This window comes from Papio anubis, chromosome 20, assembly GCF_008728515.1.
Source record: "Papio anubis isolate 15944 chromosome 20, Panubis1.0, whole genome shotgun sequence".
In the NCBI taxonomy this organism is placed as follows: Eukaryota; Metazoa; Chordata; class Mammalia; order Primates; family Cercopithecidae; genus Papio; species Papio anubis.
The window spans coordinates 31,321,426-31,348,558 of NC_044995.1; the positions used below are offsets into that span (position 1 = coordinate 31,321,426).

The following is a 27,133-nucleotide window of genomic DNA, read 5'->3' on the forward strand; positions in this document are numbered from 1 at the left end:
ATTCCTGCTATATTCACATGTGAAAGCATGTGACCAATTGTTGCTGCATCAAAGATATGAGAGATTCTTTTATTAGGTGGGCATTATTTAAAACATTTTTTTATGGAACAGTAAGGATACTAAAATGTAAGATGTAGCCAGGCATGGTGGCTCACACCTGTAATCCCAGCACTTTGGGAGGCTGCGGCCGGTGGATCACCTGAGGTCAGGAGTTTGAGACCAACCTGACTAACATGGTGAAACCCTGTCTCTACTAAAAATACAAAAATTTGCCAGGCACCTATAACCCCAGCTAATTCAAAGGCTGAAGCAGGAGAATCCCTTGAACCTGGAAAGTGGAGGTCTCAGTGAGCCGAAATCATACCTACCGTTGCACTCCAACCTGGGCAACAAAAGTCAAACTCCATCTCAAAAAAAAAATGTAAGATTCATGAATTTTCATTCCTGCTATATTCACATGTGAAAGCATGTGATTGAAATTACATTTCAGTAATGAAATTACATTTTCAGTAATTGGAGAGGCACTTTGTGGTTAACTTATAAAGGAGTGATGCAGGAGGTAGGTTTTCAGAGTAATAATCTTCTGCATTATAGTGAGAAAACAAGTTTTTTATTATAGTTAAAATTGGTTAAATTAGTAGTAAATCATTTTATTATAAATAATAATTTTTTTTTTTTTTTTTTTTTTTTTTTGAGACGGAGTCTCGCTCTGGCGCCCAGGCTGGAGTGCAGTGGCCGGATCTCAGCTCACTGCAAGCTCCGCCTCCCGGGTTCCCGCCATTCTCCTGCCTCAGCCTCCTGAGTAGCTGGGACTACAGGCGCCCGCCACCTCGCCCGGCTAGTTTTTTGTATTTTTTAGTAGAGACGGGGTTTCACCGTGTTAGCCAGGATGGTCTCGATCTCCTGACCTCGTGATCCGCCCGTCTCGGCCTCCCAAAGTGCTGGGATTACAGGCTTGAGCCACCGCGCCCGGCCCATTATAATTTTATGTAATGAAGTATATCTTTTAACATTTTACATGTAAACATAACTTTTTAAAAAATGTATTAAGACCATTGTGCATTCAATGAAACATTATGCTTCTAACTTTAACCTATTCCACCTTACTCAAGGGTGTATGTAAAAGATGGTAACAATATACTATTTGGTAACATAATGGACTAACATTTCTAGTAATCTTCATCAGTGGCTTTCAACTGCAAATAAGTTAAAGAATATTTTTTCTATAGGTTAAATATTCTTGTCTTTCTTAATTTCTGTGGATACATAGTATGATTTTAATTACCTTATTATTTGTGCTATTCATAATTTTTTTGTTTGGTTGCTTTTTGGTTTTTTTTTTTGGAGACAGAGTCTCACTCTGTCACCCAGGCTGGAGTACAGTGGCACGATCTTGGCTCACTGCAACCTCCACTTCCCCGGTTCAAGTGATTCTCCTACCTCTGCCTCCCAAATAGTTGGGATTACAGGCATCCGCCACCACACCAGGCTAATTTTTGTATTTTAGTAGAGATGGGGTTTCACCATGTTGACCAGGATGGTCTTGATCTTCCGACCTCGTGATCTGCCTGCCTCGGCTTCCCAGAGTGCTGAGACCACAGGCATGAGCCACTGTGCCCAGCCAAATGTGTATATATTTATGCAATATATGACATGTTTTGATACAGGCATATAATATGTATTAGTCACATCAGGATAAATAAAGTATCCATTACCTTCAGCATTTATCATTTGTATTACAAGCCAATTCTACACTTTTCATTATTTTAATGTACAATTAAATTGTTATTGACTACAGGGTCATTTTAATTATAAAAATTATATAGAGTATAAATAAAATCCATACATTTCTGAGTCATGAATAAACATTGTTACATATTTTTCCTTGAATATGTGGCTGCTCTGCCTGAAACACAAGAGTTTTAGTTTTGGCTTACATAGAGTGAAATATACACATACATCACTCTAAAGATAAACCTTAGGTGTAAGAAAATTATGGAGTAAGTAACTGTTCTTGTGAGTATGAGTTTGTACCTATTTTAGGAAGAAAAAAATCAATATTGAAGCAAGACAAGTAATTTTATTAAGGTGACTAATTTACTAGAAAACTAAAAACCTCAAAAATGCTGAAAGGCAATCTATACTGTCTGCTTTCTATTGGATTCATTACTGTAGGATTTTATGGCTTATGGTTCAGAATCTCCCCATGCAAACTTTTTTTTTTTTTTTTTTTTTTTTTTGAGACGGAGTCTCACTGTGTCTCCCAGGCTGGAGTGCAGTGGCGCGATCTCGGCTCACTGCAAGCTCCGCCCCCCGGGTTCACGCCATTCTCCCGCCTCAGCCTCCCAAGTAGCTGGGACTACAGGCGCCCGCTACCGCGCCCGGCTAGTTTTTTGTATTTTTAGTAGAGACGGGGTTTCACCATGTTAGCCAGGATAGTCTCGATCTCCTGACCTTGTGATCCACCCGCCTCGGCCTCCCAAAGTGCTGGGATTACAGGCTTGAGCCACCGCGCCCGGCCTGCAAACTTTTTTTTTTTTAACTTGCTTGGTACTCATGCTAAACCCATAACTTTCTTTTTTATTATTTTTTCTTTTATAGTTTATGAGGTATTCATTATGTAAGCTCACCAGGGATTATAAGAATGATTTTTATGAAATTTAGTTGTGCACACAAAATTTTTAGGTGGAATTCCACAATTAGTGTTTTAAGTTATATTTAGTTAGGACATTCGATTTTGTTTGTTTAATTGGAGACTTCTATATAAACCTACTTTAGTTATTCATTTCACTTTCTATAATTGACATATGTAAATTTATTGAGCTAATAATAGGTAAATACTAGGAGGCTTTATATGTTCTGAAGTTTTTTTGTTCTGTTTTGTTTTGAAACAGAGTCTCAGCGGCCTTGGTGGCTCCAAGCCTGTAATCCCAGCACTTTGGGAGGCAGAGGCGGGGAGGCCGGATCCACCGAGTCAGGAGATGAGACAATCCTGGCTAACACGGTGAAACCCCATCTCTACTAAAAATACAAAAAACAGCGAGGCTGAGGGAGTGGGGAGAGCCTGGCAGAGTCCCAGCTACTTGGGAGGCTAAGAGGCAGGAGGAATGCGTGAACCCAGGGGTAGGAGCTTACAGTGAGCTGAGATCCGACCTACACTCCCAGCCTAGGCAAGAGAGGCAGACTCGCCCTCAAAAAAAAAAAAAAAGAAACAGAGTCTCACTCTGTCGCCCAGGCTGGAGTGCAGTGGCGTGATCTTGGCTCACTGCAACCTCCACCTCCCAGGTTCAAGCAATTCTCCTGCCTCAGCCTCCTGAGTAGCTGGGACTATAGGCACACACCATCACGCCCAGTTAATTTTCCTTTTTGTATTTTTAGTAGAGAAAAGGTTTCACTGTATTAGTCAGGATGGTCTCCATCTCCTGACGTGTGATGTGCCCGCCTCAGCCTCTCAAAGTGTCAGGATTACAGGCGTGAGCCACTGCACCTGGCCTTTTGAGGATGTTTCTATACATAAATGTAGCAAACAAGCATGACAGTGCTTGCTGTGTAACAGATTGTCCATAATAAGCCAAAAATATTTTTGCTGGAGTTAGTTTGTAACTTCAAGTCAGAGATAGAAAATATCAGTGATGAAGAAATAATATTGATTATTCATGTGGAGAGGACATTTTCCCCGTCTTTAGTAAAAATACAAAAATTAGCTGATCGTGGTGGTATGTGTCCGTATTCCCAGCTACTCGGGAGGCTGAAGCAGGAGAATCGCTTGAACCTGGGAGGCAGAAGTTGCAGTGAGCCGAGATCATGCCATTGCACTCCAGCCTGGGCGACAGAGTGAGACTCCGTCTCAAAACAAAAAACTGGTTTTGTAAGCATCCTCAAAGAAATCTACACCTGTTTCCCAAATACTTGCAATTCAAAATTAAATTTCACAATCTTTTCACAAGAGTGGGTAGACAGCTTTTTTCTTCAAAGTGAGACCTGTACTATAAGGTCTTGATTCTAGCAGATCTGGCAGGTCTACCTACAAACCTGCATGCAGGGCTGTGTGAGTGGCCGCTAGGGCACACTGGTGGGCTGAGAAGGGCCATGGAGACATTTATGATCACCAGATACCTTCAAAGGTGCATTATCCAAATGCTAGGCTTCACTTCCTAATGAGTTCTAGCAGACTAGTGTTTCCACCAGTCCCTGACCCATGTCTTTTGAATCTCCCTTGCCCAGGGTCTTCACAGCTGTCCACTATGTATGTCTCAGTCTTTGCCGATAGAGGCCACCTAAAATGAGAGCAGAATAGACCTCAGAAAAAGCACCTAACAACCCTACTGTAAGTATTTCAAAGAAAACCAGCTAATTCAGATTTTCTCCAAGGCTTGTCTATTGCAGCTTACTGTTCCTGAGAATGCTTTCTAAGCAGCAATAGATTTGAGAATGTTATTAGCTACTACTGTTTGTTTTCCTTCTAAGGTCCCACATTAACCAAAACCAAAATGAAACCAAAAATCTTCAAGTGTATAGCTTTTGTATATATGCCTAGCTGTCTAGCAGTAAAATTTGCACATTATATTGAATCTTGAATGATCTTTGGTGCTTACCAAGATGGCTCTTGGCATCAAACCCCAAAGGCTTTTTTTTTTTTTTTTTTTTTTTTGCTCTTCCGTTCTTTTTCCAACGTCAAAACGTTGACGTTAAAATACATCAAACTACAGAGGGAAGAAAAAACCTTAAGTCTTCTAAAAATAATTATTTCATTTAGAAATCTGACGGAGGGTTGGCAGAGGGTCACCAGAATTCAAAAGAGGTTGAGTTTAATCCTCCAGCCCAGCCGTCCACATTTAGAAGTGACAACATTCATGAACTAAGTCAATATAATTTGCGCAGATCTTACCCAACAAACACTAAACTGCAAAAACAAACACTTGCATTTAGACTTATTTTTCTGAGATAGAGTCTTGCTCTGTCGCCAGGCTGGAATGCAGTGGTACGATCTCGGTTCACTGCAACCTCTGCCTCCCAGGTTCAAGCGATTCTTCTGCCTCAGCCTCCTGGGCAGCTGGGACTACAGGCGCATGCCACCACACCCAGCTAATTTTTTGTATTTTTAGTAGAGACGGGGTTTCACCATGTTGGCCAGGATGGTCTCAATTTCTTGACCTCGTGATCCGCCCACCTCAGCCTCCCAAAGTGCTGAGATTACAGGCGTGAGCCTCCGTGCCTGGCCTGCATTTAAACTTTTCTAAAATGTCAAATTAGCATATTCTTTCCTCAGTGTAAAGTTTTTAAAAGCTTTAATCTGCCTTTATTAATTACCCTTTCAAAAATATATTTAAATGCTAGGAAAAGTTAACTTTATTCTCTACTCACAAATTTCTTTTTACAGATAAATGTGGTTATATACATTGTTTAAAAACACTTTTCTACTAATGACACTTCATGTGTAGATCTACACAAATGCTGTTTTTATTCTTCTGGGAATAAAAAGAGCTGTGCCAAGAACTAATGGAAGGATAAAAATATCTTTGCGGCTGGGTGTGGTGGCTCACGCCGGTAATCCCAGCACTTTGGGAAGTTGAGGCTGGCGGATCATGAGGTCAAGAGATCGAGACCATCTTGGCCAACATGGTGAAACCACGTCTCTACTAAAAATATAAAAATTAGCTGGGTGTGGTGGTGCACACCTGTAGTCTCAGCTGCTCTGGAGGCTCAGGGAGGAGAATCGCTTGAACCCTGGAGGCTGATGTTGCAGTAAGCAGAGATCGCCTCACTGCACTCCAGCCTGGTGACAGAGTGAGACTCAGTCTCAAAAAAAATTTTTTTTTTTTGCAATTTTTCCCTACTTGCTCAGCCATTTTTTGTTTGTCTGTTTGGGGTCTGGTGTTTGTTCTTTTCCCTCCATTTTGTTTTTTTTGAGACAGTGCACTGGTAGAAATTGGCACTGATGGGCCAGGCGTGGTGGCTCATATCTGTAACAGCACTTTGGGAGGCCAAGGCAGGCAGATAACTTGAAGTCAGGAGTTTGAGACCAACCTGACCAACATAGTGAAACCCTGCCTCTACTGAAAATACAAAAACTAGCTGGGCGTGGTGGCATGTGCCTGTAATCGCAGTTACTCAGGAGGCTGAGGCAGGAGAATCCCTTGAACCCAGGAGGTGGAGATTGCAGTGGCTGAGATTGCGCCACTGCACTCCAGCCTTGGTGACAGAGTGAGACTCCATCTCAAAAAAAAAAAAAAAAAAAACTGAAAGAAAAAAGAAACTAGCACTTGTGGTTGGCTAACCTTTACTCTTCTTTGGAGCAGTGGAGAATTTTTAGCCCCCTGTTGAGGCAAATGTTGAAAAGTCTGACCTTGTTCTCAGGTGCTCCAACTTCTTATTTACAGTGGACCTGCCATGCCTGTGAAAGCCCATGGGCCAGGACATAAGGTAGACTTTACTGCAAAGCACAGGGCGCACTTCATTCCTCACCCTTATGCTTGTGCAGAATGTGCTTGCAGTACCTGGAGAACAGGATGGTCCACACGATCCGGAAGAAGTGCTTAACAACAGATGCGGTGCTGTGAAGATTAAGTCCAGGGTCAGAAACTAGAACCAGTAGGCCAAGCAGATGACACCCTCTAAAAGAAGGACCTAGGCTAGGCTGCTGGCCACCGAGGCTGGGTTGAAATGCTGGGACACGTTGGAGATGGTAAGTCCAAGAACATCCAAAAGCTCTTCCTAGACGCTCCACAATGTCTGTAGAAACACATCTACTCCCAACACAAACCTCTTCATGAGCCAGGTCAAGATCTTTTGAGCAGCAGATACTGCCTTTTCACAACAGGCTATGGATGCTCCAGCAAAAGGTGTTGACTATGCTAGTGTGGCTGTTCTCAGTTCCCGAGTGACCCCATGTTTCCTGCGCTCCTGAGGCCAGCAGCTCAAGCAGCAGCAGTAGCAGCAGCAGGCGAGGCCAGCTCAGGCCTGGCACGTGAGGTCTGCCTGAGGTGCATGTGCCCGTGCCAGCAGGGGGGATGTGATGTCATGGTGCAGGGTGAGGGCTGCACACAAGTCTGGGTTGTCATGGGCTCAGCAGGAGCAGCACTGAAATGATCGAGGGCTGCACACCACACCTTTGTCCACTACTGCTGCCACCACCTATAATTTATAGGTAAACACCTTTTAGGAGGCACATGTAATCATTTAGAAAGATAAAAATTCCCTCCTGCTACTTTTTTTTCTCCTTTTCGCATGCCAGACTTTTAGCTAACATCTACAAACCTATTAGGTGGCAGCCATATAAATTTTACTTTAATTAGAATGCTTTCAAAATTACTAAATGAGTTATTTAAGTATAAAATAAAATCTTAACTACTGTGTCAACAAAAGAAAATCAAGCTCATATTACAATTAAAGTGAAGAAAGTTGATGGGCTGCATATATTGATTGGTAAAAGTTTGATACCAAAAGTTTCGCAGGCAATAGAATATCCTGATTACCCAGAGCAGGTAGAGCAGGTAGTCAGATAGTGATGAGTGGGGTAGGGTAGAGGCTCTGGGAATGTGCCCCAGGAATGTCAGGTGATTATCAGGTGGTCATCTCAGGATTGATAAGTGATCTCAGCTGGTGACAAGTAGGGGAACCCTCCTAACAAATAGAAAACATTTTGAGCTCTTGGGCAACGACTTAATAAAATCTCACAAATTTGGCAAGACCATCCAAGCATGGACAGTGAGAGGCAAAATAGTGGAGTTTAACCGATATATGCCTTTCTCTGGAGGTGCTCAACTGGTAAAGAAAAATATCTCCAATAGAGAAAGCATAGAACCTCAGACCACTCATGAAGCATGCAGACGACTTCCCTACTGCTGGGAAGTACCACACGAGTAACAGTGAGGTATTAATCACCCCCAAAGGGACCAGGGGAGGAGTCCATAAAACTAGAAAATAGGTGAATGTGTAAGAACCTGGAGCCAAGGGCCAGGTAGGGTACTTGATCTCTAAGTCACCCGTTTGGTCCCTTTCCAAAGGTACTTTGCTTTCTTTCAATAAAGTCCAACTTTTGCTTCAAATTTGCTTTTTGTCTCTTGGCTAGATACTTTCTTTTGAGAAGACAAAAACCAAAATCACTGCCAACCTGTGCGGACTGCCATTGGTAACACAGTGAGAAATGATTTATATTTTATTGCTGGTAATGTATTAGTTATTAACTTCTCCATAATAAATAGAATTTCACATGTAAGAGTCTAATTATTATATGAAGCTTTTCGTGTTTTCAGAAATAATTGTCAATTTTTCTCCAAGAATTAACAATTAACAGTCATCAACATTGCTGTGTTTATATCTCCTAAAATTATTAGATGTGAATAAATTTTTATAAACAAAATATTCTGGGGTGGAATGTTGTATCTTTTGCAGCTCATGCATCAACATATCCCAAAAGAACCGTGAATTTGGGAACTGCAAGAACTGAGGCCAGATTTGTTTACCATGGAAAATTTGGAGTGTTTTCCATTGCTGACTCCATCATCCTTTAACCTTCTGTTGAAGGACCAGTGAGAACCTGTTAATTTCTTTCTTTTTTCTTTTTTCTTTTTTTTTTTTTTTTTTTTGAGACAGAGTCTCACTCTGTTTCCCAAGCTGGAGTGCAGTTGCATGATCTCGGCTCACTGCAACCTCCACTTCCTGGATTCAAGCAATTCTCCTGCCTCAGCTTCCCAAGCAGCTGGTAACAGGTGCGTGCCACCACGCCCAGTTAATTTTTGTGTTTTTAGTAGAGACAGGGTTTCACCATATTGGCCAGGCTGGCCTCAAACTCCTGACCTCGTGATCCACCCGCCACGGCCTCCCAAAATGCTAGGATTATAGATGTTAGCCACCGTGCCTGGCCAGAATCTGTTAATTTCAAGCTGCAAAAGCCTTATTATTTTAGGGTTAGTATTAAAAATGAGGAATGGGCAATTTTCTTGTATTCTTTGTATGTAATTAAGCGATAGTAAATATATACTGAAACAAAGTGAAATGTTAATGGTGACTATTCGGAGCACCTGCTCTATTTTCTCTGGATTCCCTGATATTTCTGAAATTTTTTAAGATAGTTTTGATCAGTGATTAGTACTACCTTGCCAGAAATGTGCTCAGTTAAGAGATAAGTAAATGAGTTGGCTAAAAGCACAATTACTAAGTAGTGAGGTCACAGCTGGATCATTACTGATTCCATTTTCTCTCTTCAGATATTTTCAAGGCTTCATACTGTGTTGCAATGTAACACTAAGAACATATAATTTGAAAACAACTTGTTTTTCATTTGTTTCTAGAAGTTATACTTCAATATTGGAGCAAGGTACAACAATTTGAAGGACATTATTAGCCAATTTAATCTGAATTTGGCTAGAAACACCTACAAAGTTCTAGGTATGGGTTCCAATTGATATGCAAATTTAGATTGCAAACATGTACAAACAAAGAAGATAGCAGCTGTTTAGATCAAATAAGAGTTTAACTGGATTTGAACCCTGTTAAAAGCCATAAAGGCGAGCCTTGAGTGGCTCAAGCCTGTAATCCCAGCAGCACTTTGGGAGGCGAGGCGAGGCTGAGGATCCCCGGAGTCAGGAGATCCGAGACCATCCCTAGCTATGCAGTGAAACCCGTCTCTACTAAAAAATACAAAAACTAGCCCGAGGCCCAGTGGCGGTAGCCTGTGGTCCCCAGCTACTCGGGAGGCTGAGGCAGGCATCTTTGGCTCAGAGGCCCGAGGCTGCAGTGAGCGAGATCAAACCATCACTTACTCCAGCCTGGGCAACAGAGAGCCAGACTCAGTCTCAAAAAAAAAAAAAAAAAAAAAAACCATAAAGGTCTTTCTTTTTCTTTCTTTCTTTTTTTTTTTTTTTTTTTTTGAGACAGAGTCTTGATCTGTTGCCAGGCTGGAGTGCAATGGCACGATCTCTGCTCACTGCAACCTCTGACTCCGTGGTTCAAGCTATTCTCCTGCCTCAGCCTCCCGAGTAGCTGGGATTGCAAGCACGTGCCACAACGCCCAGCTAATTTTTGTATTTTTAGTAGACATGGGGTTTCACCATGTTGACCAGGATGGTCTCGATCTCCTGACCTCATGATCCGCCCGTCTCAGCCTCCCAAAGTGCTGGAATTACAGGTGTGAGCCACCATGCCTGGCAAAGGCCTTTCTATGATATAAAAATTTGTGAATATACAGATGACTTTTTGCAGAATCCTAACAATGATCCGTTAATTGAAATATTACATTTTGAAATTTGAGTAAGCTAACAATAACTTAAATAAACAAGGATTCTAGCTTAAGTAATAAAATATCGGGGAAGTAATCTTAAAAATTATTAACTACAAAAACTAAAGCAAAGGTAATTATTCTATAGACAGTATCATGTATCCTACTTAATAGAATATTTCTATTTGTATATTTCTTCAATTTGAAAACTTTCAAAGATGTCTACACTAAAAAAGCCAGAATAATATCCAGATTTTCTATCCAAAGCTTTTTTGAAGACTTCAAAGATGGGTTGTGTGTTTTCATTTATGTAGCAAAGAAGGAATGAAAAAACAAATTACAAAAAGTAGAACATTTAAAATAATATTAAAATGTTAAAAAGAATTAGAAAACTTTTCAAAATTAATTTGAGCTTTGCCTGCCTGAGGCCACACCTTACCTATTGAAATCAATATTTTCTGTGTGTTCGTGTGTGTATGACTAAGTTCTTATAGCCTTAGGAAATTTTTGAAATTGCATCAAGAAAAATTGAAAATTATAGGCTTGGAGACTTTAATTCAGCTTAACAAATATTTGCTATATCTGCATAATGTTCATAGCAATATATTCCAGGATTATATTTTCATCAAAATCTTAAAAAATTTTAAGTTGATTTTTTACAGATTAGATTTTGGTTTAGAAATATTAGGTTTAGGCTGGGTGCGTTGGCTTATGCCTGTAATCCCAGCACTTTGGGAGGCTAAGGTGGGCAGATCATGAAGTGGAGACCATCCTGGCCAACAAGATGAAACCCCATCTCTACTAAAAAATACAAAAAACTAGCCGGGCGAGGTGGCGGGCGCCTGTAGTCCCAGCTACCCGGGAGGCTGAGGCAGAAGAATGGCGGGAACCCGGGAGGCGGAGCTTGCAGTGAGCTGAGATCCGGCCACTGCACTCCAGCCTTGGCGACAGAGCGAGACTCCGTCTCAAAAAAAAAAAAAAAAAAAAAAAAAAACAGAGAGAAACAAATATTAGGTTTAATACTCTAGGTAAAGATACCTGAAATACTGTAAAACTCAGTGAATAAACATTTTCATTGTCTTCTACTGTGTTCATAGACTTTATAATAAGAGATGTCCCAAATAATATTTGTGGAAATAGACCTAAATGTATTATGTAGTAAATATTGGTATTATGCTAAGGATAAATAATTTTTTTTCAAGACGGAGTCTTGCTTTGTTGCCCCAGCTGGAGTCCAGTGGCGCGATCTCAGCTCACTGCACCCTCTGCCTCCTGGGTTCAAGCGATTCTCCTGCCTCAGTCTCATGGGTAGCTGAGATTACAGGCTTATGCCCCCATGCCCAGATAATTTTTGTATTTTTAGTAGAGATAGGGTTTCCTAATGTTGGCCAGTCTGGTCTCGAACTCCTGACCTCAGGTGATTTGCCCACCTTCAGCCTCCCAAAGTGCTGGGATTACAGATGTGAGCCACCTCTCCTGGCCGAATTACAAATTTTTGTAAACAATATGATGAAACTAATCCGTAATCTCTACTTTTTAGGTACAGAAACTAGCAGATATATAAAGTAATTTTTCTTTGTTCCCCTCCTTATTAGTCCTTTCAGTTGATGGTAAAAGCTGTATTTTCTTTTTTTCTAATTGGCTTGCATGTGAAATCAAGTTTTTCATTGAGAAGCTTATTTTCCTGAGATTTTGTTATACTTGGTTTTAGAGCATCCAGTTTCACAGCATCTGTTATTTTGGGGACCCTCAATTTATTAATTGTTGAGATTTATCCTTGTGAAAATTATTGTTTCAATGAAGGTAATAAATATGAAGAGTTGTTTTTGTTTTTTTTTTTTTTTGTAAAGTTTAGTTTTTCTCCTTCTTTCAGGTAATTTTTTCCTCATCTATTTGACTTAAACCATATAAACTCTAAAAACTGCCCTTTAATACTGATATATACTCGGAAACCACTTTTCTGTTAACTGCCCTTCCCCACCATTCTAGCAATTCAGAATACTAATAGCATTATTTTTACCTAAACCCTAAACTTGTAGTCAGCGAATGCTGTAAGGTGATTAATTAAATATTATTTACTAAACACCCAAGCAGTATACTATGATTTTATTACCTTTTTTATCCTTTCTTTTTTTTTTTTTTTTTTGAGATGGAGTCTCGCTCTGTCACCCAGGCTAGAGTGCAGAGGTGCAGTCTGGGCTCACTGCAACCTCCGCTCCCCAAGTTCAAGCGATTCTCGTACTTCAGCCTCCTAAGTAGCTGGGATTACAGGCACGGGCCACCACACCTGGCTAATTCTTTTGTGTTTTTAGTAGAGATGAGGTTTCACCATGTTAGTCAGGGTGGTCTCAAACTCCTGACCTCAAATGATCCACCTACCTTGGTCTCCCAAAGTGCTGGGATTATAGGCATGAGCATGAGCCACCACGCTCGGCCTTTTATTACCTTTTTAATACAGATTTATTTCTTGAATTAAATAGTTTTTTCACTTTATATTAGTTTGATTTTCTTTTTGCCTATTGCTAAGTTTTGCTAAAATACTACCACTTAGCTTACACTTGCCCCAAAATTGTTTTTCATTTGTTTATAGCACTTTAAATTATCTCTGGGTTACATTTTTTCTTTCCCTGCAGATGTCTCTCCTGCAGCCTGCCTTCTTCCTCCTCTGATTTGGTTTCTCTCTGAAGAGTGTAAAGCTGCAACCTGAGCCTCCCCTTCTTACTCCCCAAAATGACTTCTCTGTCTCTGAGTCTCCTGCTGTTTGGTTCTGCTCTTGTTTTGCTTGCTGATTCCACAGACAGTTTGCATCCTGGTGTCCAGAGAGGGTGCATGTTAGGTACATTTTTAAAGATCTTGGATGTCTAAAAATAAATGTATTCTACCTTTTATATTTGATGGTAATATGGTTTGGATATGTGTCCCTGCCAAAATCTCTTGCCAAATTGTAATCCCCAATGTTTAAGGTGGGGCCTGGTAGGAGGTAAATGAACTATGGAGGCGAATTTCTCCTGGTGCGGTTCTCAAGATAGAGTTATCTCAAGATCTAGTTGTTAGAAAGTGTGTGGCACCTCCCTCCCCCTACTCTCTTCCTCCTGCTCTGGCCATGTGAAGCATGCCTGCTGGCTCTTCACCTTTTGTAATGATTATACATTTTCTGAGGTCTCCTTAGAAGCCCAGCAGATGGCCAGCACTGTGCTTCCTGTATAGTCTGTGAAACCATGACGATTAAACCTTTTAAAAAAATTAATTACCCAATGTCAGGTATTTCTTTATAGAAATGCAAGACCAGACTAATACTGATAATTGTATTCAAAACTGGATTTTTTTGTCTATTGAGCTCCTGCTGTGTACCATGCATTATTTTAGGAGCTGAGGATTTCAGAATAAGTAGAACAAAATAAAAATAAATTCGGGTTTCTATGTAAAAAGAACTTTTATTTTGGGGTGACAAGAATATAAAAAAACAGCAAATTTATATGTGTGTGTATATATATGTGTATATCTATATATCTATATCTATATATATACACATATCTATATATACATACACACATCCATATGATTATATAAGAAAAGCAAAAAGCAGAAAGCAAGGTAAAAGAGTTGGAGGGAGATAGTGGTATGTGATTTTCTAAGTGAAAGTCCCAGGCTCAGAAAATCTGAACAGTGACCTAAAGTAAATAAAAGAGCCATGTCTGTATTTCAGATGAGAGCATTTCAGACAGAGCAAAGAACAACATCCCTTCTGCTGCTCTGACATTAGAGTAAAGATCTGAATTTCTATTATATCTCAACAGAATTTGCTGGTTTGTCACTGCAGAGATTAATGCACCAGGTCAATCTCTAGGGGCTCTGGTCTGCAGATTGTCAAGACAGCTTTTTCAACGTATAAGAAAAGCTCATGGATGTGAAAACACCCATTTCTGCAAAAGGGGCACAAGCATTGTCAATTTCTTTACATTTTGGAGACAAAATATGCCACATTTGAGAATGCTGTTTCAACACATGTATGGAGTGACTCAGAAAGCTGCCTATCTTTGCTGAAGCCCAGAGCAAGAGGCAGCTCTGCAGCTGATGTGACTGGAGGGAATGCAGCTCTGCAGTAGAGGACATAGGATGGAGCTGGAGCATCTGCAGCAAGTCATGGTGCTGTCAGTTGGCAAGCCCTACTGACAACCACAGTGCAGAATTCCAGGGATGTAAAAAAAAAAAAAATCTATTTTTGAAAAAAACACGTATTGGAAATAGGTCTTGGCTTGCCACTGCACTTCTTTAGAGATTGAACAACTGATCATGGGATATGATGTAACAAGACCTGAAATATCCATTATGAATTGCGTTTTATGAGATCTACTGGAAAATAGCATGGTATACACAGGTGCTGTATACAAGTAAGAAACACTGGTCTATAGGCCATCAAGCTGAAGCACATGTTGTAGGCATAAAAAAGTTGCATGTAGAGGTGACTCAGACCTCCATGGCACCTACCTCCATGCATTGCCACCTTTCTCTCAACCAACAACTGAGGCTCCATTGGTGTTTCTTATGAACAGGTAACAATGGGGAAAATAGTTTACCTATCCACAGATGATTCTGTACAATATGCTATTTCCTGTATAATTTAAGCTGGTAGTTATTGGCCCTGAAAAAAAAAAATCTGGGGAAAAGATAGCCTTCCAAATGGCAGAAATTTGAACAATATATATGTTTTTGTTTACATCATTTAGAGATAGGCATCTGCATGTATTTATTGCTAATGGCCATAAGTTTGGAACTGGAAAGACTTTGATATAAACAAAAGATTCAGCAATAATGAGTCTGCAATGAGGTGTATGACTGACCAGTTGGAATGAACCTGGGAATATTTGTTTCCTATATGAATTCTTTTTATGAATATGAGAGGCTACCAATAATAGAGCCAACAGGGCAAGGTGCGGTGGCTCATGCCTATAATCCCAGCACTTTGGGAGGCCAAGGCAGGCAGATCATGAGTTTAGGAGATAGAGATCATCCTGGCCAACATGTTGAGACTCTGTCTCTACTAAAAATACAAAATTTAGCTGGGCGTGGTGGTGCGTGCCTGTAATCTCAGCTACTTGAGAGGCTGAGGCAGGAGAATTGCTTGAATCAGGGAGTCGGAGGTTGTAGTGAGCCAAGATGGTGCCACTGAACTCCTGGTGACAGCAAGACTCCATCTCAAAAAAAAAAAAAAGGGCCAAATGGATGACTGGCCTTTGGATATTAGACTTTTTCCATACCTTTCACAATCTTTGCTTAATGGATCCATGGAAGACAATGTGTCCATGGTAGGAGAGAGATTTTCCGTGAGTTCAAGAACATGGACTTTCCTTTACCGATACTGGCCACTGATGCAAATGAGCACCAAGATTGCCAATAATTACCAATGCTGAAATCCTGGAAAGGTGAGCTACCTTGACTAGACCCATCAAATTCCTGGTAGAATTGTAGAATTCCCTTTTTTCCTAGAGGTGGTAAAAAATTTTTATCACTAGAATTGACACACATTTGAATACTGATGTTCCTCTATTATGCTTCTCCTTGCATTAGATTAGTTGCATTTGCTGAATCTTTATTCTCTGTCCTGATTTTGTACATATTATTGCCACTGATGACAGAGCTTATTTTACAAAAAAAAAAAGAAGTGTCACAGTAGGCTGCAGCCTATAAGATTTATTGGTCTTGTGATTGCCTGCACCCTTAAAAGAATCAGTTATGTTACCAACTGTGGTTTCTATCCTAAGAGCTTAGGTTTCTATCACACAAGATGTGGTGAATCCTCTGAACCAGGAGCCAATAAATTATCTCATAGCTGGAACATGTGGTTCCATGCATCAATAGTTATTTCAAGGCTGGGTGTGTTGGTTCACACCTGTAATCTCGGCACTTCAGGAGGCCGAGGTGGGCAGATCACAAGATCAGGAGATCGAGATCATCCTGGCTAACATGGTGAAACCCTGTCTCTACTAAAAATACAAAAAATTAGTTGGGTGTCGAGGTGGGCACCTGTAGTCCCAGCTACTTGGGAGGCTGAGGCAGGAGAATGGCGTGAACCTGGGAGGCAGAGCTTGCAGTGAGCAGAGATCACACCACTGCACTCCAGCCTGGGCGACAGAGCGAGACTCCATCTCAAAAAAAAAAAATTTTTTTTCTAGGAGTTTATTGAGCTTACGTTGTAGATCAGTGGATGAAAAACAAAATATCCAGAAATGCTGCTTTTTGGCTCTTGTCTCACCCATTTCTATTGCAATTCCAATATTCTAGGAAACCTCTGAAACATAAATCTTGATTGTCTACTTTTAGCCTTAGCTGTGTTACTTCATACAAAATTTTGGTTGCAGAATGTATGGATGTAGAAAAATAAAAGTTCTCATAGGAGGTGTTAGAAATGATGCTATGCGACTGGGCGCAGTGGCTCATGCCTGTAATCCCAGCACTATGGGAGGCTGAGGCAGGCGGATCACAAGGTCAAGAGATCGAGACCATTCTCGCCAACATGGTGAAACCCCATCTCTACTAAGCAAGGTACAAAAATTAGCTGGGCGTCATGGCTCGCACCTTTAGTCCCACCTACTCGGGAGGCTGAGGCAGAACAACCGCTTGAACCCAGGAGGCAGAGGTTGCAGTGAGCCAAGATTGCACCACTGCACTCCAGCCTGGCGATAGATCAAGACTCCGTCTCCAAAAAAAAAAAAAAAGAGATGATGCTACATGGGTTGGTAACTTTAGAAAGCAACCGTTTTCAGGAACGCTCCTGTGAGAAGTAACAAAACTTTTTCTTAAACACGCACACAACAAAATATGTAATATATTAAAAATAGCAATCATCAGGCCGGGCGCGGTGGCTCAAGCCTGTAATCCCAGCACTTTGGGAGGCCGAGACGGGCGGATCACGAGGTCAGGAGATCGAGACCATCCTGGCTAACACGGTGAAACCCCATCTCTACTAAAAAAAAAACACAAAAAACTAGCCGGGCGAGGTGGCGGGCGCCTGTAGTCCCAGCTACTCGGGAGGCTGAGGCAGGAGAATGGCGTAAACCCGGGAGGCGGAGCTTGCAGTGAGCTGAGATCCGGCCACTATGCTCCAGCCTGGGGGACAGAGCGAGACTCCGTCTAAAAAAAAAAGCAATCATCAAATAGTAATTTTAATGTTAGCTCTTCTCGTCCTATGATAATTATCTAATTTGTCAATCTAAATACAAACATAAAACGTTACTTAATAAATTTCTATTTCTATCTCAACTTTTGTATAATCTAAAAACTAGTTTTGTTTTGTTTTGTTTTGTTTTTTGAGATAGAGTCTTGCTCTGTCACCAGGCTGGAGTGCAGTGGTGCAATCTTGGCTCACTGGAATCTCTGCTTCCAGGGTTCAAGCGATTCCCCTGTCTCAGCCTCTTGAGTAACTGGAACTATAGGCATGCACCACCACGCTGGCTAATTTTTTGTATTTTAGTAGAGACGGGGTTTCATCATGTTGGCCAGGATGGTTTTGATATCCTGACCTCGTGATCCACCTGCCTTGGCCTCCCAAAGTGCTGGGATTACAGGCTTGAGCCACCACACCCGGCCTGGTTTTCCTCTTAATTAATTTAAAAAAAAAAAAAAAAAAAAGAACCACAGAAAATTCACTTAAATTCTTTGAACCATGTATAAAATAGAATAAAGACCTTTTGGGAGCTGAAAAGGCCAAAGGGGTCATGACCAACTCAGCATTCCACTGGAGGCCATATGATCAAACAGCAAACTGTTTGTCATGAATGCAGGATGTGAGCAAACTCACGACTGTGCCTGCTTCCAGAAGGTTTGTTGAGGGTGGTCACTCCCTGGCACCTGGCTCCTTGAGGTTATTTACTGGGACATCTAGAGCCTATTGTTCAAGGAATGCAGTCTTGTAAGCCTACTGTGAACCGAGCGGCTGATCTCTTCTTCCACCCCCCTTCTTGCTCTCTCTTTTACCAATAAATATGAAGGGCTTTGGAAAGTCTGGGCCCTTGTCTGCTAGAGGCAAGGGTGCCTCCTGACCCCTTCTTCTAAACATACTCTTTTGTGTTTGTCTTTATTCCCACATTCACCCCCCTTTGTTCAGTCCCCCAAGGTCCCTGTAGAAACAAGTGGTGACCCAGAACAGGGACTTCATGGATGTCAACAAGTGACATCCGAACACAGGCACTTCAAGGACATGAATGAAGAAAGTCTGCTAGAGCAGAGGAACTAAAATTGACAAGAAAAACAGGGACCCTGGGACAAGTCTGCCGGCAGCAGATATAAGGTCAGTGCCCTAAAGAGGTACTGATCAGTGCCTTAAAGAAGTACTGGGAGGCCGGGCGCGGTGGCTCAAGCCTGTAATCCCAGCAGCACTTTGGGAGGCGAGGCAGGCGGATCACGAGGTCAGGAGATCCAGAGACCATCCTAGCTAACACAGTGAAACCCTGTCTCTACTAAAAATACAAAACAGGCGGTGGCTCAAGCCTGAAATCAGCACTGGGGAGGGAGGCGAGGCAGGCGGATCCACCCGAGGTCCAGGAGATGAGACCATCCCCTGGCTAACATGAGTGAAACCAAATCTCTACTAAAAAATACAAAAACTAGCCCGAGGCGGTGGTGAGCCTGTAAGTCCCAACTACTCGGAGGCTGAGGCAGGAGAATGCGTGAACGAGGCCGGGCTTGCAGTGAAACAGAGAGATCCAGCCACTGCACTCCAGCCTGGAAGCGGCAGAGCCAGAGACTCCGTCTCAAAAAAAAAAAAAAAAAAATACAAAGCAGCTGGGCGTGGTGGTGGGGAGGCCTGTGTTCCAGCTTCGGGAAGAGCTGAGGCAGGAGGGCCAGCGTGAACCTGGGGGCCCGGGCTTACAGTGAGCCGAGATTTGGCTGCACTGCACTCCCAGCCTGGGCGACAGAAGGAGACTCGTCTCAAAAAAAAAAAAAAAAGAAAAGAAGTACTGGGAGCGGGAGACACAGATCAGGGTAACATAGGGCGGAATTTGTCTGTTGAAGAAAAACATTATGTGCAGTTGCTTAAAGTTCTGTTGAGACAGTCTGGAGCTCAGGTTAATTTGTAGACACTAACCTCCTGCAGAAGCCACAAAAGGTTGTTACACGTAACCCATGGTTTCCACAGGCAGGCATTCTTGATGTGGAAAATTGGGACAGAGCAGCCAAAGGATTAAAAGGGGCTCATCAAAAGAGTCTTAAAGTTGATTCTTCTGTTTTTTTCCACTTGGAGTTTAATTCGTACTGTACTTCTGCCATTATCTCCCTATTATTCTGCAGGACATCAGGCTTAGTCTAAAAATCTGAAAGAATCTGTTGTCCCACCCACAGCACCAATTAAAAATAAAAAACAGGAGAAGAGGGATAAAAATTGGCCTATACTGCTTCTTCCAGTTACAGAAATATCTGTACCACATCCTTTGGTAACAGAAATAGAGACCCCAATACAAAGAACTTTACGCTCTGCTGCCATAGCTGGAGAGCCCTTAGGACCTTGCACTTTTCCTATTTCCATAAGGCCTGATCCAAACAATCCACAGCAACTTATTCATGAATGCATTCCACTAGAGTTTAAGTGGTTGAAGGAATTAAAAGCGAGTGTGGTAAATAATGTCATACAGAGCCTGTTCACTTTAGGATTGCTAGAATCTGTGTTTGGTACTATGCATCTTTTACCCTTTGATGTAAAACACTTGGTGTGAACTTGCTTGTCTGCTAGCGCATGTCTGACATGGAATTTAAATTGGCAAGAAATGTGTGCAAACAAGGCTAGACAGAATCATGTTGCTGGACACAGAGATATTACAGAGGATATGCTGTTAGGCAATGGCCCTTATTTATACCTGGAATGTCAAATGGCACTCCCAAATGCTGCTTATCAGCAGTGTGCACAGGCTGCCTGGGCCACAATTCCTGAGGAAGTCCCAGTACAATCCTTTTTACATATTATGCAAGGGTCATAGGAACCCTATGCACAATTTCTTGGAAGATTACAGGAGATAGTGAAGAATCAGATTCCTCATACTGAGGCTGCAGAAATGCTAACCTTAACTCTAGCTTTTGAGAATGCAAACGTGGATCGTAAATGTGCACTGGCACCTATGAGGTGTACAAAACCTTGGGAAATTTTCTCAGAGCTTGTCAGGATGTGGGAACTGAGCTTCAATGATCTGCAGTGTTAGTGCAAGCAATGGCTAATTTAGCTGTTGACAAATCTAAAGCCAAGGGTCAAACCCTAAAATGGGAAAATGTTATAATTGTGGAAAAACTGGATGTTTTAAAAAGGAGTGCCACCAGATCTCAGGACAGAAAGGATCTTACAATGCAGTTCCCCTACCAGTGGAAAAAACACCAGGACTTTGTCCTCACTGTAACAAAGGAAATCACTGGGCTAATCAGTGCCACTCAAAATTTTGTCGGAATGGGACCCCCTGTTGGAAAATGAGACAGGGGCCTGGACCCGGGCCCCTCAAACATTGAAGACATTCCCCATTCAGACCACAACCCCATTTCAGGGATGGGTTCCTGGAGGCACATTGATTCCCTCACCCCAGGAACACCAGGAAACTAGGAAGTGCAGGATTAGATCTCACGACCAGAGAAAGGGTTACATTAGGTGGGGGAGACAAACCCATGTAGGTGGATCAGTGGCCCCTATCTCAGGAGAAGCTGACGCAACATCAGCAGCTAGTAAAAGAACAATTAGATGCAGGACACATAGAGGAGTCAGTCCCTTGAATTCTACAGTGTTTGTTATTCCAAAAAGGTCCAGAAGATGGCGACTGCTGTATGATTTGAGAGCTATTAATGCAGAAATTAAACCGATGGGCACCTAACAGAAAGGTTTACCATCTCCAGAGGCTATTAATAGATCTTAAGGATTGTTTCTTTACTATACCCTTACACGAGAAGGATAAGCCTCGATTTGCCTTCTCTGTGCCTTCTATTAATCAAAGAGAACCTGTTTCTTGTTATCAATGGATAATTTTACCCCAAGGCATGCATAACAGTCTTATGCTATGTCAGAATTTTGTAGGACAGGCATTAAAGGAGCCTCGGAATATGTTTCCTACAGCTTACATCATTCATTTTATGGATGATATTCTTTCAGCCGCTCCTACAGATCAAATATTGCATCAATCATTCAGAGAAGTAAAGTGAGCTCTTGTTAATTGGAATCTCAAAATATTCCAGAGAAGGTACAAACAACTTCTCCATACCAATACTTAGGAACTATTGTTACAGAGAGGAATGTACGGCCTCAGAAAGTTGTTCTCCATAAAGACAGAAAAAGTCTGTAGACTTTAAATAATTTTCAACAATTATTAGGAGATAATAATTGGCTATGCCGATGTTAGGAATTCGTACCTATCAACTTACACATCTTTAACAAACCCTTCAAGGAGATTCTTCTTTAAATTCCCCATGCCAATTAACTAAAGAGGCAGAAGCTGAGTTATGGCTTGTAGAGCAAATGTTACAGCAGAGGCATGACTCACGGCTGCAACCGCAAAAACACTTGCTTTTGTTTATTCTTCCTACCCCTGACTCTCCAACAGGACTTTTGGGCCAGTTCATAGACAAGTCTGTAACAGTAATAGAATGACTCTTTTTACCTAATCAAACAGTCAAAACCTTGCAAGTTTATCTTTCTTTAATTACACAAATGGTGACTAGGGGCAGGCATAGGTCAAAAATGCTTACGGGATATGTCCCTGACAAAATTATTGTTCCTTTAGACTCACAGCAACAGGCCACAGCTTGGGAAATGTCAATTGCATGGCAAATTGCTTTTGTGGACTTTGTGGGAATAATATGAAATCATTATCCCTCAGACAAAATTTTGCAGTTTTATAAAATGCATTCTTTCATTCTTCCTGTGATTACTCATTGGAAGCCTATTCCAGGTGGTCAGAATTATTTTACTGATGGCTCTTCCAAAGGCTGTGCCACTGTCTATGGACCTAAACATATTGAAGCAATAATGACCTCTGGGGTTTCAGCTCAATGCTCAGAGTTTAATTGCAGTCATTCAGGTTTTACAGCTCACAGCTTCAGATCCTATCAACATTGTCTGTGATTCAGCTTATGTTGTAAATGTAGCCAGTGGCACAGAAACTGCTACAATTAAAAGTACACTAGAACTGGAACTGCTTATTTTTAAGATTTCAAAAAGATATTCATTCTCGTGCAGCTTCTTTTCATATTTCTCATATGTGTTCTCATACATAGCTTCCTGGACCATTATCCCTAGGGAACGATAAAGCAGATAAATTGATTGGTTCTGTGTTTCAGCGAATGCTACTGCACCAAAATACTTCTGCCCTTACTTGTATGTTCATTTATCTCACAGCCAAGGTAGGGCTGTAATACAAGCCTGTCCTACTTGCCAGCATGTCCCTGGAGCCACACTTGTAGAAGGCTGTAACCCATGATGTTTGGCTCCAAATGAAATTTGGCAAATGGATGTTATACGCATAGCAACCTTTGGTAAGCTTAGCTATGTCTATGTGACTATCGACACTTTTTCTCATATGCTGCATGATACATGCCAAACAGGCGAGAAAATTGGTCATGTACAGTGACATTGTCATTATTTGCTCATACGGGGATACCTAAAGGGTTAAAAACTGACAATGGACCTGCTTATACTAGTCATGCTTTTCAAAATTTCTTACAGCTTTGGGCTATAACCCATAAAACAAGAATTCCTTATAATCCTAGAGGACAAGGCATTATAGAGCAGGCACAGCAAACATTACAACACATGTTGAAAACACAAAAAGGGAGTATAGGAGGCCAACTACCACCTCAATCAAAACTACATTTAGCCTTATTTGCTTTAAATTTTTGGACTCCTGGTACAGATGTTAAGGCTCCAGCAGAAAGACATTGGCAAGTGTTAGAGGAAAAGAGGAAAGTTTGTCCAAAAGTGTTATGGAAATCCCCAGAAGAAGGACAATGGAAAGGTTCAGTGGATTTACTGACAAGAAGACAAGGGTATACTTGTGTTTTTACAGGAGATGGACAAACTGTGTGGATGACCTCAAGATTCATGAGACCATGGAATGGGAGACTGGAGGAACCCAGGGTGGCCAACCATGGGCTCGGTCCCTTGGTATGAGTCGTGAGCCAGCTGAGCCTGAGAGTGAAGACGGAGAGAAGGCCGACCAGAGTCATGACGACATCAACCCCATAACCTGGGGGCGACTCAAGAAAACCACGCAGGAAGCTAAGAAACTGCTGGAGCATCAAAATCAGACAAAAACCCCTAATTACATGTTCGTGGCCATGTTAGCCATAAGGTCCTGTGTGATACGTTTTCCTTGTGCAGAGGCAAAAACATATTGGGCATATGTTCCCAATCCCCCAGCAGTATGACCTGTACTTCAGAGTGACACTCCTCCTGAGATTTATTATGATCAAGGAGCTTGGGCATCAGGACCCCTAACTCCCCCTGACATAGAACAGTTAGACTGTCAGAATAATGTCATTAATTATATCGCTCCAGTGGAAGGACTCCTCATGTGTATCACCACAAAGATATCACTCAGTCATAGCTGTCTTACAATTCAAGCTTAAATATGGTTGAGTCACTATAGAGGAATCATGTACTTATTAAGTCTTGGTTCTATTGTAAGTGGTGTGCTCACCAACCATTCCCAGCCCAGCTGCCCTAATTGTACTGACTATATGGAATGGATTCCCTTCAAGAGTTCCTACCTGCTCCTTGGACCTAGTGTCTTGGCCCACTGGCTAGAAAACAATCTATGTTAACTGGAGACATTGTGGATTGGGGACCTAAAGGTCAATTAGATGGAAAAGATGAAAATTGAAAATCATGGCGCAAACTTCGCTGGCATTGGTGGCAAACTTTTAATGCTTCTTCTTTATACAACACTGGAATCCAATCCCAGTCTGCCACCCAGATTGCTTGGCATGGAGCAGGCTTTAGCCCCCTCTTCCTCAGTGGCATTATCTAGGGAGGAAAGAACCAATTCAAGAGATGATAGGGAAGGCAGCACTCCCATTTATGAATGGCAACATCTGGGTTGGAAGGGATGGAATATTATCCAATAATAGCAATAGCAAATGACACAGTCTTAATGTTGCATTTGTAAAGAATATCACTACTCAATTCACAGTTTTTGTTTGTTTGTTTGTTTGTTTGTTTTGAGACAGAGTCTCACTCTCTCACCCAGGCTGGAGTGCAATGGCATGGTCTTGGCTCACTGCAACCTCTGCCTCCTGGGTTCAAGTGGTTCTCCCACCTCAGCCTCCCGAGTAGCTGGGACTACAGGCATGTGCCACCATACCCGGCTAATTTTTGTATTTTTAGTAGAGATGGGGTTTCACTATGTTGGCCAGGCTGGTCTCAAACTCCTGATCTTGTGATCCACCTGCCTCGGCCTCCCAAAATGCTGGGATTACAAGTGTGAACCACTGCACCCAGCCTACAGTTTGTGTTTTTAATCTTTATTTTTATTTATTTATTTATTTATTTATTGGCAGCTAAGAAGGACCAGTTCCAAGTAAACAATACCCAACTGAACTGTAAATCTTGCCACTTATATCACTGCATTAATCATAGCACATTGCAAACACATAGTGTCTTTACTTTGATGATTTTAGATTGCATCCCTGGGCTATAGATTCCTGTCAATCTGTCCAAGCCTTGTACTGCCACACCTGCTTTACATTTTGTGAAACTTCTAACTCAGCTTACTCATCATGTCCATAGAGCCTTAGGCATGATAATTTTCACTATTGTTTCCTTGGTCACACTAATAACTTCTGTTGTGATGTCCTCTGTAACTCTGCATAGTTCTATTCAAACAGCTCAGTATATGGAGAACTGGACACCCACAGCTGTCCAAGCATGGCTACTTCAGAATGAAATTAACACTGAGTTACAAACTGAAGTGGCAATGTTAAAATTCATGGTTCTATGGTTAGGAGAACAAGTACAAAGCTTGCAATTACAGGAGCAATTGCGTACACTCATATTTGTGTAACCAACTTAGAATATAACCAAAGCGAGTATCCATGGGGCCTTGTGAAAGCCCATTTGCAGGGAGCTTTCACATCCAACATCACCTCTGATATTGCTGAATTACAAAACAAAATTCTTGATCTAAATAAACAAACTTAAGAGTTTCAGCCTTCTTTAGAAGACTGGACCAAATTCCAGCAAGGCCTGGAGAGCCTCAACCCTTGGACCTATCTAAAGCATCACATTAACATCTTGTACATAGTTCTTGGAATAATGTTGTTCTGTCTCTGTCTTCTGTTCATAGTCTAAAATCAGATGGAATGTCAATTGGAAAATGAGAGCTGCCCAGCCTGGCCTTATATTATTTTAATTAATACATAAACACAAAGTAGGAGAGGTTGGGAGCCAAAAAGGCCAAAGGGATTGTAACCAACTCAGCATTCCACTAGAGGCTATGTGATCAAACAGCAAACTACTGTTTGTCATGAATGCAGGATGTGAGCAAACTCACGATTGCGCCTGCCACCAGAAAGTTTGCTGAGGGCAGTCACTCCCTGGTGTTCGGCTCCTTGAGGTTATCTACTGGGACATCTGAGCCTATTGTTTGAGGAATGCAGTCTTGCAAGCCTACTCTGGACTGAGCAAATGACCTCTTCTTCCATCCCCCTTCTCACTATCTGTTTTACCAATAAATACAAAGGGCTGTGGAAAATCTGGGCCCTTGTCTACTAGAGGCAAGGTGCCGCCTGACCCCTTCTTTCAAAAATACTCTTGTGTCTTTGTCTTTGTCTTTATTTCCACATCTGCCCTCCTTTGTTCAGTCCACCAGGGATCGAGGTCAGTAACAAAGACTCAGAACTTTGGGAGATAAAGGCGGGTGGATCATGAGGTCAGGAGTTTTAGACCACCCTGACCAACATGGTGAAACCCTGTTTCTACTAAAAATACAAAAATTAGCTGGGTGTGGTGGTACGCACCTGTAATCCCAGCTACTCAGGAGGCTGAGACATGAGAATTGCTTGAACCTCGGAGGCAGAGATTGCAGTTTGCTGAGATTGTGCCACTGCACTCCAGCCTGGGCGACAGAGCAAGACGCCATGTCAAAAAAAAAAAAAGTAGAATAAGGAGTTTATTAAGAATTTATAAGGTTGTTTGAGTATTAAATTTAAAAATGCATTTGAATTTTGTGCTTTGTGAATAGTGACAAGCTGCAGAAATTTTTGTTTCTTGTTCTTTGTCTTAAGCTTTGCGCCCATCATCATTAAATATCATTCATTGCACAAAATAGTTATTTAGTTGTTAGGAACTAAGTAAATTAATATTAGAAAATAATACAACATTTTGGTAAAATAAAAACAAGCTTCCATTTGCTGACTCTCTTTATCTGTGTTGTGTGCTACACCAGATGAATAATGTAAAAATCCCTTAATGATTCAAAGCAGGAATTCTTTACACTTAAGCTCAAAACAGCATTCTATGCAAGTGCTGTTTTCTACATTGTCAATCATTCTACTTCTGCCTTGCATTTCCACCTGGAAATATGCCTCTCAGTATCAGTTTTGAATTGTCAATGTTTCTGCCATTTTGCTAAGATCATTCCCTTCCTTAATCACAAAATTGTGCAAAACCATAAGAAACCTCTGGTAGAGCCAGTGTTCCCACAGACCTTTTTTTCAAGATATGCTCAGATTCCCTAAGACAAAAATGAAAGGTAAAGGCATTTGAGAAGAAGAATATAAATGATTTATAACAATATTCACTTTGAAAACAGAGCCAGATTTACAAAGAAATGTTTTTTTGTTTTTGTTTTTGTTTTTTTTGTCGTTGTTTTTGTTTTTGAGACGGAGTTTTGCTCTTCTTGCCCAGGCTGGAGTGCAGTGGCATGATCTCAGCTCACCGCCACCTCCACCTCC

At 41.4% G+C, this 27,133-nt stretch overlaps 1 protein-coding gene across 1 annotated transcript in view; it reads right to left on the reverse strand.

Moving 5' to 3' along the window:
• The window catches only part of LOC101014153 (zinc finger protein 708), a 702,618-nt gene that overhangs the window by 575,378 nt on the left and 100,107 nt on the right, over positions 1-27,133 (reverse strand). The window lies entirely within an intron of this gene.